Source organism: Emydura macquarii, unplaced genomic scaffold (assembly GCF_026122565.2).
Source record: "Emydura macquarii macquarii isolate MOO-44397 ecotype Brisbane River unplaced genomic scaffold, CSIRO-AGI_Emac_v2 contig_573, whole genome shotgun sequence".
Taxonomy (NCBI): domain Eukaryota; kingdom Metazoa; phylum Chordata; order Testudines; family Chelidae; genus Emydura; species Emydura macquarii.
In genome coordinates this window covers 247,653-260,504 of record NW_027130710.1, presented here as the reverse complement: position 1 = coordinate 260,504, position 12,852 = coordinate 247,653, and positions in this window count along the sequence as shown.

The following is a 12,852-nucleotide window of genomic DNA, read 5'->3' as shown; positions in this document are numbered from 1 at the left end:
GGGGTGCGCAGTGTCGCCCACTGGCACGGGATAATGCCTCCTCGATTCAGTGTGAACTGACGCCACTTCACCCTGTCCCCATCTCTTTGCCTCTGGTTTCCTGGTGGGAAGGACTCAGGACTCTCAATGCAATGTTGCCCGGAGCCCTGCCGGCTGGAGAGTTTCCCTGGGGCAGGGGGTGTGGATTAGGAGGCCTGGTCCAGCTGCCGTTTAGACACTGGTGCCGCCTTATTGCTTGGGTGGGTTTTGGTTGTTTTCCCTTGGCGGGCACAGCTCCTGCTGCCGTAACAGCCAAGGGACAGAAACCTGCCTGCAGCTGCCTCTTACGCAGAGTTGGCTGCATCTGTGTCGTGTGGGATCAGAGAGCTGCAGTCTTGGCCCCTGACCAGCTTCACCTGCGTGCAGCATTGCCTGGGTGGGGAGGGGTCCGGAGCAATCTACAGAAGTGGTTAAACTGTAATAAATGAAGATGCTCTTGTAGCAGTGACAGCACTGCCTCTTGGGTCAGGCCGAGTGTGTGCATGCACCCCAGAGGTTCCCGGTCTGGAATGTAGCCCTGGTTTGGATCTAGGGGAGAGGCCCAGAGCTTCCTGTGTCTTGTGTTTTTCCTGTTACCCAGAATGTAATAGCCAATGTGTTTCAGCCTGGTCCTCCTTGTGAGCGGCCGAGTTTGGGAGAGGGGCTTTCTCCCCGTGTCCAGTCCCTGCCCTGGGCGGGAGGAATGGGGAGCACACAGACCAAGTGCTCTTCCGTGGTGCTAGTGCGTCTTGCTTTAGCAACCCTGACTGCACCGTCACAGGGAAGGACTCCAGGAATTCTCCCGGTGCTGTAGGGAGTCCCTGCTTATGGCATTTGCCTGGTGGAGCTCCCCTCTCAGTGCAGGGAGTTGGGGGGCCACCTCCACTTCAAGATATACCTGGTCCCAAGGACCCAGAATTCTGTGCTGGCAAACCCTGTGGTCAGGTACCCCTCCACGTTCCCTTTCTTAAAACGTGGTTTGAAGTCCCATGTAGGACAGACAGCATGGGCCAGGTGTGCTCCCATGAGCAGGAAGCACCTCTTCTCACCTTCCCTTTCCTAGCGCATGGAACAGTGAGTGACTGGGAGGTCGACAGTCACCAAAGTGCAGTCGAGGGGTGCTGTGCATTGGAAACCTCACGGCCGCTCAGTTCCTGTTTGTGCCATCGGGGCCCCTTAACCCAGCCACTCTGGATTTGTTACAACTTCAGTGAAACCTGCCATTGCTACGCAAACAGACGTGTGAATAAACTTGGACTGGTACAAACCCTCATCGAGTCGGAGCATCCTTACAGCGGGAGAGGGAGGGTGGAGCTAGGGGTTGGCGGGGCGGAGCTCTCCCCTGTAGAGCCCTGCGCAGATACAAATATGTGGAGCTGCATCCACTGTAGTAAACTTTTACCCGACCTGCAGTCTGCCTTTCCTCTTTTAACCACAGCTGTACAACAGCTGTTTTGGAGCCAGCAGCCCCCCAACAGCTGATGAGCCCTCACAGCTGTCCCTCCTGCCTAACAGCTGGTGTTGAGTCCCGCCCTGCCACCTAACAGCTGATGAGCTGTTTGCTGCATCCCTGGCCGGCAGCTGCTCCAGCCCTGCCCCAGAAGTCACAGAGGTCCCGACTCCCATGACCATCCGACCCAGGATCCACAAGAAATGGTCCATGCGGATGTGGATATAAAATAAATCTGCGGATTTGCAGGGTTCTACTTACCTGGCCTCTGTGGGCACCGGGAAGAAATTGCCTCTGGCTCTGGCCAGCTGCTTCTCAAAGGAATGCAGGGCCAGGCTGAGGAGGGGGAGTGTGTCCTCCAAGGCATGGGGAACAGCAGCAGTTGGTGTACTGCCAGGTTCTTCGAGTGATTGCTCACGTCCGTTCCACTATAGGTGAGTGCACGCCTCCGTGCACGGCTACTGGAACGTTTTTCCCCTTAGCACATCCTGCAGGGCCGGCTCTGGCGCCCCCTGGAATCCCACACACATGCTGCAGTATATGAGGTACTGCCGGCCCTACGCCCCCTCAGTTCCTTCTTTCCACCCGTGGCAGTTACTGGCACTGCCTGCGCTTCCAGTGCAAGCGCTTTATTCCCCGTGTTTAAACGTTGAACTAGGATTTTTTGTTAGTTAGATTAGTAACTGCTGTAGTGGTCGTTAGACACTTGATAGTCTAGTTTTTACCGGGAGCAGGAATGCTCCGGTGTCATGGCTTCACGCAATGTTTTAAGAACACGTTTCCAGCACCCCCACTAACTATACACAACGTGTCCATCCATCACACGATGACGGTCCTGACCAGCAGACCACATGTGATCCCTGACAAGACACACTTTCGCTAAACATTCAGGCAACAGCGTGTGCCCTTTGCCAGTTGGCACAGAGGAGCTCTTAGAGTCACGCCCTAGCCAGAGCCCATTTGATCCTTTCCATTGCTGCTGGGATGGCCAACAAAGGCTGCGGAGGGTTGTTAAGGCTGCCAAGTGCTGTTGTTTCTGGAGGCCTGGTGTTAGTGGCACAGACAGAGAGTGCAGCTGGCTGGTGCAGCATTGGGCATAAAGACAGACCACAGGCACGGCTCGGCGGCAAAAGTGCTCAGCCAGCTCCTAGTGCCTGCTAGTTTGAACAAGCCATTTCCACCCAACATCCTGCCAGCCCCAGGGGTTGGTGTGTGACGCTGGTGGGATTAGGGGGCCCATTTATGATATTATTTAACATCAATCTTTCAAAATTACAATAATTCAGATGAGAGGCCGTGTCAGGTACCGATAGAAAGGTTATAATTTGCTCAGTGTGATGATATTGTTTATGTGCAGGTGTCATATTTGTATTGGACGTTATGGATATGTTTGATGTATCTGTGTTTCCACTTGTGCTGTGTTTCTGGGTGACACCCCAGATGGGATGGCTACAGCAATAAGCTGCTAATGGCCCATTAAGGAAACTCACAGGTACATTGGGCACAGAGAGAGAGAACCCAGGGGCTACTAGCTGATGAGTCACCAGAACTTACTCATGTGACCCTGGACTCCATCTTATTTCTGTAAATTTCCACCAGCAGCATGGCAAGGCCAAGGGACGTAAAAGGCAGCTGCACCGCGTCCATGTTGTCTTCAGTCAGTCTTTTAGTCTTCAGCCTTCACTTACGTCTGGATCAACTCATCTACAACTGAAGCTGTGAAACAAAGGACTGAGACCCATCCAGGTACTGGCTGTACACCAGAGGGATTATACAAGCCTGCAAATGCCACAATTCTACTGGACACCTGACACATACGGACTTTCCAATCATTCGTACGTATCTGATTGCTTTAATCATTTAACATTTCTCTTATAGGTTTCTTTCTTTTTATAAAAAAAGACCTTTAATTTCAGTTACTAAAAGGTTGGCTGGCAGCGTGGTATTTTGGGTCCGATCCAAACTTCTATTGATCTGGTGCTGTGGCTGACCCTTTGGGGTCAGGAGAACCTTTTTGGTAGAGAGCAGAGAGTTTTAAATAACCGATCTCTTTACTGGACCTAGTGGCCGATTGGGAGCCGGAGCCTGAAATGCAGTAAAAGGGGCTGTGTCTATTTTGTTGTGGCTTCTTGATAACCAGTGTGGGGAATCGGAAGCATTGCTGGAAAGACTTAACTTCAGTGTCACCTACCAGTGCTGGGAGAATCTGCTCTCTTTTGCAGCCTGTCCTGAGCTTGGGATTTTCTGGTGGTCTACCCTAAGCCCGGACGGGTCACAGCCTGTACAAACGCAGGGTGGTCTTGTGCCATCCTCTCAGGTCAGGAGTGAGCTTATTGGTTAGCTAATACCTGGTGTGCTGCTATTCTGCCACGGCCAGGCCTACTCTGGGTCACAGCCTTTGTCTCATTTAGTTATGCTGAGGGCTCCAGCAAGGCCTACAGTGGGGATCATTTCGTGACACAGGCGACGCGTCGACAACTCACCAGACTGCTTTATACTGGCCACAGAACATCCTTTCTCCTGTCCAGCTTGCCCAGCATCTCTTATTTTGCAGGAGCGGCAGCGATTCTGTGGGTGGCTTGGTTCAGTAGAGACCTACAATGTCAGCCCAACGGTGACGCTTCCAAGGGCAGCTGGGCACGCTTTACTTTCTCATTTGTTCTACCCCCAGCGCATTCAGAGCCGTAACCATGGCCCTTGTGCTAATTCAGCACGTCTTAAATGGACTAAGGACCAGCCAACTGACCGATCTCAAAAAGTGGCTGTCAACGGGGGTGCTTCTAGTGGGGTCTGCAGGGCTCAGTAGAAGGCCTGATGCTCGTCAACATTTTCCTCAGTCTGGAAGTAAACATGAAAATGCTTCTGGTAGTATTTGGGGATGACACACAGACTGGCCAACTGGTTAATAGGGCCGAGGCCAGGACAGGCCTTCTGGATGAGATGGTGGGTGCAGCCATTCAAACAAAATGGGTTTTAATACAGCCTAATGCAGATCAAGACAAGGAATCCAGGCCCCACCTACAGAATGGGGGATTGGACCCTAGAAAGGAGGGACCAAGAAGGAATTAGGGGAAAAGGAATTCAACAGGAGCTCCCAGTGTGACACTGGCAAAGGCTGTGGTCCTTGGATGTATAAACGGGAGAGGGTGTGGAAAAGAGCCACCAAAACGGTTCAAGGGTTGGAGAAGTGAGAATGTGACAGAGTTAAACAGCTCAATCTGTTTCGTTGATCAAAAGGATTGAGAAGTGACGTGATCACAGTGTGTTGGGACCATCAGAGGAGTCAAACCTAGGGCGCTAAAGAGCTCTTTAATCTAGCAAGGAAGGCCTGAGAAGGGGCTGGAAGCTGAAGTCAGATACACTCAAATTAGAAATAAGACCAATTTAAGAGTGAGGTGATTAATCATGGGAAAAAATGACCCCGGGCGGTGGGGGATTCTCCGTCTTTTGATGTCTTCAGATCAAGCCTGGCTGCTCTTCCGGGAGATGCTTTGGAGAAGCACAAACGTGTGTAAATGGGCTCAGTGCAGGGATCACAGGGCTGCCACTCTAGTGCCTGTGTTACACAAGAGGGCAGCTTGGACGATCTGACGCTCTTTTCTGTGGGAGAGCGACTGGCATTGCCTTCCCCCCAGGGCCCTGTCCTCAGAACTGTTCACGTAAGCGCCACTTGCTTATGCTGGGCTGAACGAGGCAAGGGGGTTGCACAGGTGTTGCTGAGGGTGGAGTTGCCCTGCTGGATCTTCAGGCCAGCTTGATTCTTGGATCTCGGGCACGGTTTGTTAGGCCAGCAGTGGGAGGAAGCAAGCAGGAAAGTGCTTGAGGCGCGCACAGAGCCCTGCGCCTCTAACCACTCTTCACAGCAGGAGCCTTGCTTTCCATGGGGTGTGGAGGACTTCACTCAAACAGCTGTCACCTGAGCTCTGTTCTGGAGCTGATCCCTGGCCCAGGGTGGGCACGCTGGGCTGGCCGGCATTCCTGCTGTAATGCACGTGGAGTTACGCAGGCCTGATGGAGGTCCCCATTTCTTCCTTTGCGGAAAAGCCAACACCATTCTCTGAGAGGCGCCTATGCCCGAAGGGACGCGCTGCTGCCTTCAGCCTAGCTGGGATGCTGTTGCTCATGTAGGCAAGCCTGAAACCCGACGTGCTTTGTTCCATGACTTCCTTTGAGCAGAGTCGCTGAGCTACCTCCAGCGGGCTGGTCAGGGTGGGCAGCCGGCTAGGGGAAGGACTGAGTACATTGCATGTGGGAGAGGCCTTTAAAAGGCAGACCTAGGTACTCTGTGGCAGGGACTCCCCCCAAAGCCTGCTTCAAATTCGTTTCTAATAAAACCTTCTCTAAGGGAAGCAGAAATTACGAGGATCCTCCCGCTACAAAGTGTGCGTCACCCCCGGGCAAGGTGATGTCCGTGTTGAGAGGGGCTGGGAGGCCGGCACGTGGCGCTCCGGCCTGCATGTCTCTGGGTTGCTTTGCCTTTCACACCAGCAAGAGAAGCACATCCTGGGCGCGAAGGGCTTTGGCACCGGCTCTTCTCTGCCTGACCTCGGCACATGGGCCTGCCCTGGCCACGGCCTGAAAGGCCTCCTGGGCTGCCCCCCTCCACGTTAGTGGCATGGTCAGCTCTGAGAGAACGGCTGATGTTGGCTATAATGGAACTCAGGCCAGGACAGGACTCCAGGAAAAACAGCAGGCTTCTCCCCCGTCTCCCTCTCTCTCTTGTGAGGCTGCCCTCTGCTGAATAGAATCAAAACTGCGCTACGTGTCACAGACTCCATACTGCTGAGGGAGATGCTGCTTTAGTGCTAGGAGCCAGTGATGTCGGAGAAGGAAGGTGTGCTGCCATTCCCAGCCTACATGTGAGGCCCCACCGTGTACCAGAGAACACCTCTGGCTCATTTAGGCAAAGCACACTGTCTTGTCGTGTGCCTGGGATGTTACTTGCTACAGGGGTGGCTGTTCCACAGATGCCCCAGCAGGTGGCAGCGCCGCACTGCAGGTGTGTGGGGGCCATCCCACGCTTTCCCCCTGCTGCAGTGGGTTCTAGGAGGCAAATGACGCCTGAACTTTTCCACTCCAGAAGCTCTTAGCACAGGGTCCCATCTTGCTCTCCGATTTGAGCAGTACGGTGGAGTTGGATGGTAGTTAAGGCCCTTGGTTTTCAGGTCTTGTTTTGTTTAAAATTTCCTGGGAATTTATCAGTTTTAAAAACAAAAATTAATTTTTGGACTGATTTTCACCCATTTGCTGACTTCAATTTTAAGGGCAAATGTTGGGGTTAACAGTGGGAGACAGGAGGTCATGAAAAAACCCGATAAATAGAGAAAAGTGAAAGTATTAGAAATAAAAGCAGTTCAACGCGCTCGTTTATTTCATGCACTGCTCATAAACAAGTACATACAGATCCGCACCTGTTTGTATCTTCCACTAACTACATTGCCTTACCTTCACAGACAGCCTTGCATTTGCACTTAGACTAATTTAGGCAGATATGTTTGGGTCAATAATGTCATGGATTGGATTTGCTAACCATAATCTGTATTTTCAGTGCATGAGTGGTCCAGAATTGAGGTGAAAATCAGTAAAAAGTGAATTGTGAAACCCAGGACTTGTTCAGTAAAAAACTCAAAACAAAGGGCCTTCACCACAGTCAATCTGAGCTGCAGGACCAATAGTGGTAACACCTGCTGTTCCTCCTCTTTAAAACTTGGTTTGTGTCAAGGTTCAAGGATCGGACTGAACAAAATATAACCATGGCTCAAGCCAGAGCGGGTCGTGAGCCTTGGGGGTGGGGACCCCATCTGTTTCTTTAGGGTTAGTTGTGAGGGGCCGGGAGCCTGAAACGTCTGGTGTAATCTGGGGTCAGGCTTTGGAAAAGCCGGGGAGCCCTGGAACGGGAGCTGAAGGTTTTTAGGGTTGGTTGATGTTGCTGGATCTTGGAGCTCGTTGAAGCTTTTCTTCCTGCTTCAGCTTCTTGGAGGCTAGCATTGAATGTGATCTGTGGTCGGCATAATAACCACCCACCTGTAAGGCCTTATGGCATCTCCCATGCTGATGCCTTGTGACTTCTTGTGCTGGATTTCCCCTCCAGCCTGTACCTTGTGCCCAGTCTTCCCTGCCCTTCCGTACCAGGCCCTGCCCCAGATTGTTGCACATGTGGGTTTGAGATGAGGACCTGGATGAGTGTCTCAATTTGCCCCTTCTCACCCTACGGGCCTTCACGTCCATGTTTCAGGGACCTGGGCTGACCTGTTCCCCTTGTGCAGCAGTGCACGGTGCTGATGTGTCATTGTGGAGGGCAGGGGCTCTGCTGGGCCAGCTGTCTAAGAACAGGTCATGTCCCACAGGAGATCAGTGCCCCAGAATGTGGCTGTCCCCTGCCTAAACTGCTGGGAGTCCTGCCTCTGCCCCTAGTAATTCTTGGTTTAATTGGGGGCACTCCAGCTGTTTCCTTTCTGTGGAGAGACCTCAGCTCCCGCTGCTTGCATGTCAATGCAGACCTGGTGCTGCACCCCGGACTACGAGAACATCTGGCTTCCCTCCTGACGGGAGGGCCCTTCTCCTTCCCCCGCTGCCGATGCTGGTGGGCCGGCTCCGGGAGTGGCCCCGCAGCATCCCTGGAGTGCAGGGCCTTGCTGTGAGCCGAGTCTGACCTTCGACGGGTCTTGGCACAAATGAGTAACACCGCGGTTGAGAGACTTACCTTGCCGGGGCGAAGCTGCTGAGCGATGGAAACTGGAAGGGGAGCAACGGTGGGGGGGGGAGAGAACGTGAGCAGGTTCCACTTCCTCTCTGGGCGTTTATGGTTTCTAAACCAAGCTGGCGTCTCCGTGTGCACATGGTGGTGGCCGGGCTGTTTCCTGGCAGGGGATGGCATTCAGGGCCCGGCTTCAACTCGGGACATGAGGGAAAACTTTCAAAACTGTCTAAGTCCCATTTTCAAAAGGACTGAAAATAGGACTTGGGTTCTGATTGTGGGGCAGGGCTCTGGCCGGGGCCAGGCAGGGGCTCAGACTAGATGAGCACAACTGGCCCTTCTGGCTCTGGGGTTCCTGCATCTCTGGTTTGCTTTGGGATAGGGTCGTCCGTCCCCCCCCCAACAACGGCTTGAGCCTTCGCCCGTGCTGGGAGAACCAGCTGACGGGTGGGGGGACAACGTTCGTTCTGCCCAGGGCCTGGGGGATGAATGCCTGCTTCCCAAATCACAGTGGTGCACTGGGTGTGAACTGGGAGCCGTCGCGTGAGCCACTGGAAGGGGGCTAGCCCCACTGGTGGTGGAGATGGGGGATCTGCCCTTCTCTGGGGCTATGCCAGGGCCTTGAGACTCCAGGGCTGCCTGGCTGCCCCTCCCTCCCGCGCCCACTTATGCACACAGCCGGGGGGGAGCTGGCTGGTTCCTGCGATGCTGCCACTGGACAAACAGCCGGGGAGGAACTACCGCTGCTTGGCACAGGGAACTGCAAAGGGTTTGGATGTTGACGAGGTGTCACTGAGCTCCTAGCCGGCCATACCCTCTGCAGTGACAAACCACCCCTGCGCCCCGTGCAACTGCAGCCACTTGTCCAAGGAATCGGTTCTTGGACACAGCGGGGCTGGGGCTGGAACTGAACTGGCTCCTGGTCCCATCCCCAAAGGAGCAGCCAGGCCGTCCGGCTGATGCTTGCACTAAGCTTTTCCCGGCTGTGTGGCCCCTTCGCTGTCTCCCTGTTGCAGCCAGGAGGCGTGTATGGCTTTTCAGGACCCAGGGTGCAGCTGTCCCTTGGAGAGGAGCCAGGTGAGAGAATGTCTCGCCAGGACACTGTGCGGAAGGGTGTTAGCAGACTTGCCTGGCTCTCTCCGGGACTGTGCATCACCTCATCCAAGGGCAGTGCCCACAGCACTGGCTGCAGCGGTACACCCACCCCACCAGGGCCGGGGCTCCAGTCCCTGGCATTCTCCTGCAGGGGTGTTGGGAGCAGGCTGGGGGGAAGCCACCGCCTGCAGGAGCGACGACGCTGCCAAGCGGCAATCCTGGCTCTCCTCCACCCCCAGCAAGAATCTTGAGCTTGGGTCTTGTGGGGGAGAAGTTGAGTTTCCCAGGTACTCATGGCTACGACAGTGGTCTCTAGTGGTTAGAGCAGGGCACTGTGATTACGGACCCCAGGTGCTATTTCTGTCTGTGGGAAAGGAGTGAGAATCTAGTGGGTAAATCGGGGTGTGTGAGACCAGGGATTCCCAGCTCTGCTTCTGGCGGGGGTCTGTGCTCCGGAGGGCTAGTTACGGCCCAGCAAGGGCGTATGGCTTGGGGGTTAACAGGAGCAAGTGGGCCTCAGGGCTTCTGCATCCAGTGCTCCCCTTGGCTCGCTCTGCACCTCCAGCTGCCTGATTTCCCAGCCCCGCTCTTGGGGAGGCGCTGGGGTCGACAGCGATGTGGGAACCCGGCTGAGGTGTTACAGTCCAGCCCAGCCTGTTAACAGCCAGGCCTGCCTGTAACAAACACCCCTCCCTTCCCTTCCAGTGCCCTGCTTATGCTGTACTGTGCAAACACCCCACTCCTCGCCCCCCAGCTGACACGGTGCGCTGGCCCTTTAAAGTCCCCACTGGTTCTCAGCAGGGGTTAACGGGTGCAGATCCTGGGGTCCTGGCTTCATTTCCCATGGCTGCAGGGTGCCAGTAAAGGAGAAGAGATTCATCCTGCCCGACCCCCTTACAACCCGACGACCGGAGTCCTGCGCCTGGGCCCTGTGCGGTGTGTGGGGCAGGGTGCCCTCCCGCAGCAGAGCCAGCCATAGCTGGGGCCCGGCTTAACCCAATGCACACGCAGTCCCACTGAAACAGAGCCGCAGGGCCCTACACAGCAAGGGGGGGAGGGCGAGAAGGTGATTGGCCACAAGCTGAAAGGTCCCAGTGCGGCTCTCCCCTGGACTGGGGGGAGAGACCCAGACCCCAGCTCACAAATGCCTTGAAAGTGAGCCTGCAGGAGAAGCCTCCTTGCTGTCGGTGCCCCACCAGCCACCTGGAATCGCTGCTCCCGCAAAGCCTCCTGGCCCCCTCCTGGCTCAGGCCAGGCCGGCCCCTGGCTCCCCAGCACAGGTGAGAGGCGCTGTCCCGCCAACAGTCAGCGCCCGATGGCAGGAGGAACCGGCTGGGGGCCGGCGTGACCCGCAAGCCGGTTTCAGGATGGAGCACGGGGCACTAAAGCTCCCATCCCAGGACACAGCTCTGCGCTATCCTCACTGCACAGCTGGGGAAACTGAGGCACAGAGCGGCGGAGGGACTCGTACCAGGTCAGGCTGCATCAGTAGCAGACGCAGGAATGTCACCCGGGGGTCCTGACTGCAGCTGGTTTCCTAGGCTCAGAGCGACTCCACACCTCCGCTGGAGCCCCCCAGTCTGTGCTCCCAGCGGCCCCCCAGCACGGCAGCCGGGCGCACGGCCCCTGGCTTGCTGAGCAGCCGTAGCCAGCTCCCTGCCGCAGCCAGTCTAGCCAGTTCTTCCTGGGCGGTGCCTGGCTTGTTCTCAGCTGAGCTAAGACTTGGTCCTGCTAGGGGAGGGAGCTGCTTTGCTGCCGTCCGGCGCCTGCCTGGCGCTGGCGGGTCACACCACATGGGAGGCAAAGGCCCGGACCCCCCTGGTCTCCCCTGCTCCCGGGGCCTGGCCCTGCTGGGCTGGGCTGAACAGCCCCACTGACGAGGGCCCCGCAAGGGCAGGGGGCAATTGGCTGCTGGAGCTGGTCTCCCTGTGGATCACCCCCAGCTCCTGTGTGGGGGGACTCCTCACTAACCACCCCCAGCCCCATGATCCGGAGAGGAAGGACAGCCCAGCTGCCCCCCACCTGCCAGTCATTGCCCAGGGCAGTCGCCGCTGGTTCCGCGTGGGGCTGACCTATGACTGGGGGCTCCTCCGTGGCCATAGCTCGCATTTGCCCCAGCTGGGCAGGTCTCCTGGGCCGCGGGGGCCGAGCGAGCTAGCCCAGGTGGGGACCACTGCAGGGCCCCTTGAACCACGGCCACCCCCGCGCGGCAGCCTCCCCCTGAGGCCGTGCTGGGGGCGCAGGGCTGGGTGTGGTGTGGCTGGCTTGTTTTCACCTCTCCCTCTGACTGAGCAGGGCAGTGCCCGGTTCCCACGCTGCCCTCGCCCTGGCCCGCAGGCCTCACCCACTCTCTGTCCCGAAGTGGGGCGCCCCGTCACCTGCGGCTGCCATGAGCTGCCTCGCCCAGCCGGGCGGGGGACGGAGGGGGGGAAGGGAGCCTCTCCCTCACCCCCATGTCCCTGCCGGCTCCTGCTCACCAAGTCTCTCACTGTTTGTGTCCAGGCTGGAGCCTGGCAGGTGGGTGCTGGGGGCACGGCCACGCCTCAGCTGCCTGTGTCCGGTGCTGGGCCATGTCTGGGGGCTGGAGCCATTCCCCCCAGCTCCCCACACACCAGTTTGTGACAGGCAGAAGCGCTGGGACGGGCCAGTGTTGCCCCCTCCCGGCCGCTAAGTCGGCATTTAATGTTCCTGCTCCAAGCTGGGCGCCTGGATCCTCCTCTTACCAGCCGGGTGCAAAGATCCTGCCTGGCCAGCAGCAAACCCCACCGCCAGCCGCGTAAGGGGGTTTGGTCTTCGTGGACCATGCGTCCCTTGAGGGCCATCTTGATGGAGGCGATGCGCTGGCGGGAAATCCGTGCCGCGAGGAAGGAAGAGGACACGGGGGGGTGGGAAGCACAGGGCCAGGTGAAGGTCTGCGTGAGTGGGCAGGCTGACTGCGGGTGGACGGGCGATATGAACTTGCCGCTGCATGAAGGGATGGATCAGGTGCCAGTGGTCCATGGGAAATCAGGAGCCAGCAGCGGCTCCTGTGTCTCTAAGGGCTACGGGATTGGCTGGCCAAGCACCCAGCCAAAGGGAGCAGCGGGTCCCACCCTGCCCAGCGAGCACGGATCGGATGCCCGTGGTCAGGGATGCTCGGGCGGGTTTGGGCTGCCCAGAGAGCTGTGGCGAGCGGCAGAGATTAAGACACTGACCCACAGCCTGGGGGAAGCGCAATCAAACCCCAAGGAGGTGGCAGGGGGGGCCCCGCTCCACAGTAAGATCTGAGTGGCTTGGCCTCTCGGGATACGCCAGGCACTGCAGTGCCCAGCACCCTGGAGGCACCAGGAGAGGGGACGCCGTGCACGCGCCTGTCCCCATTCGGTGTCATCGATCCCCATTTCGAGGGCTGAGACGGAGTCAGTCTTCAAGCCCCATCCGTTCCTGGGCTGCCTTGCTGCAGCTGCCGGGCAGGGCCAATTAACACCGATTGTGGGAGTGGTTTACATGGAAAAGGGCTGAGACCCACCAAACTCGTTTCAGGCAGGCCACCGACCAGCTGTCAGAAAGTCAGCTGTGCCTGCCCGCCTCACCTGGATTTCCAAGGGCTCTG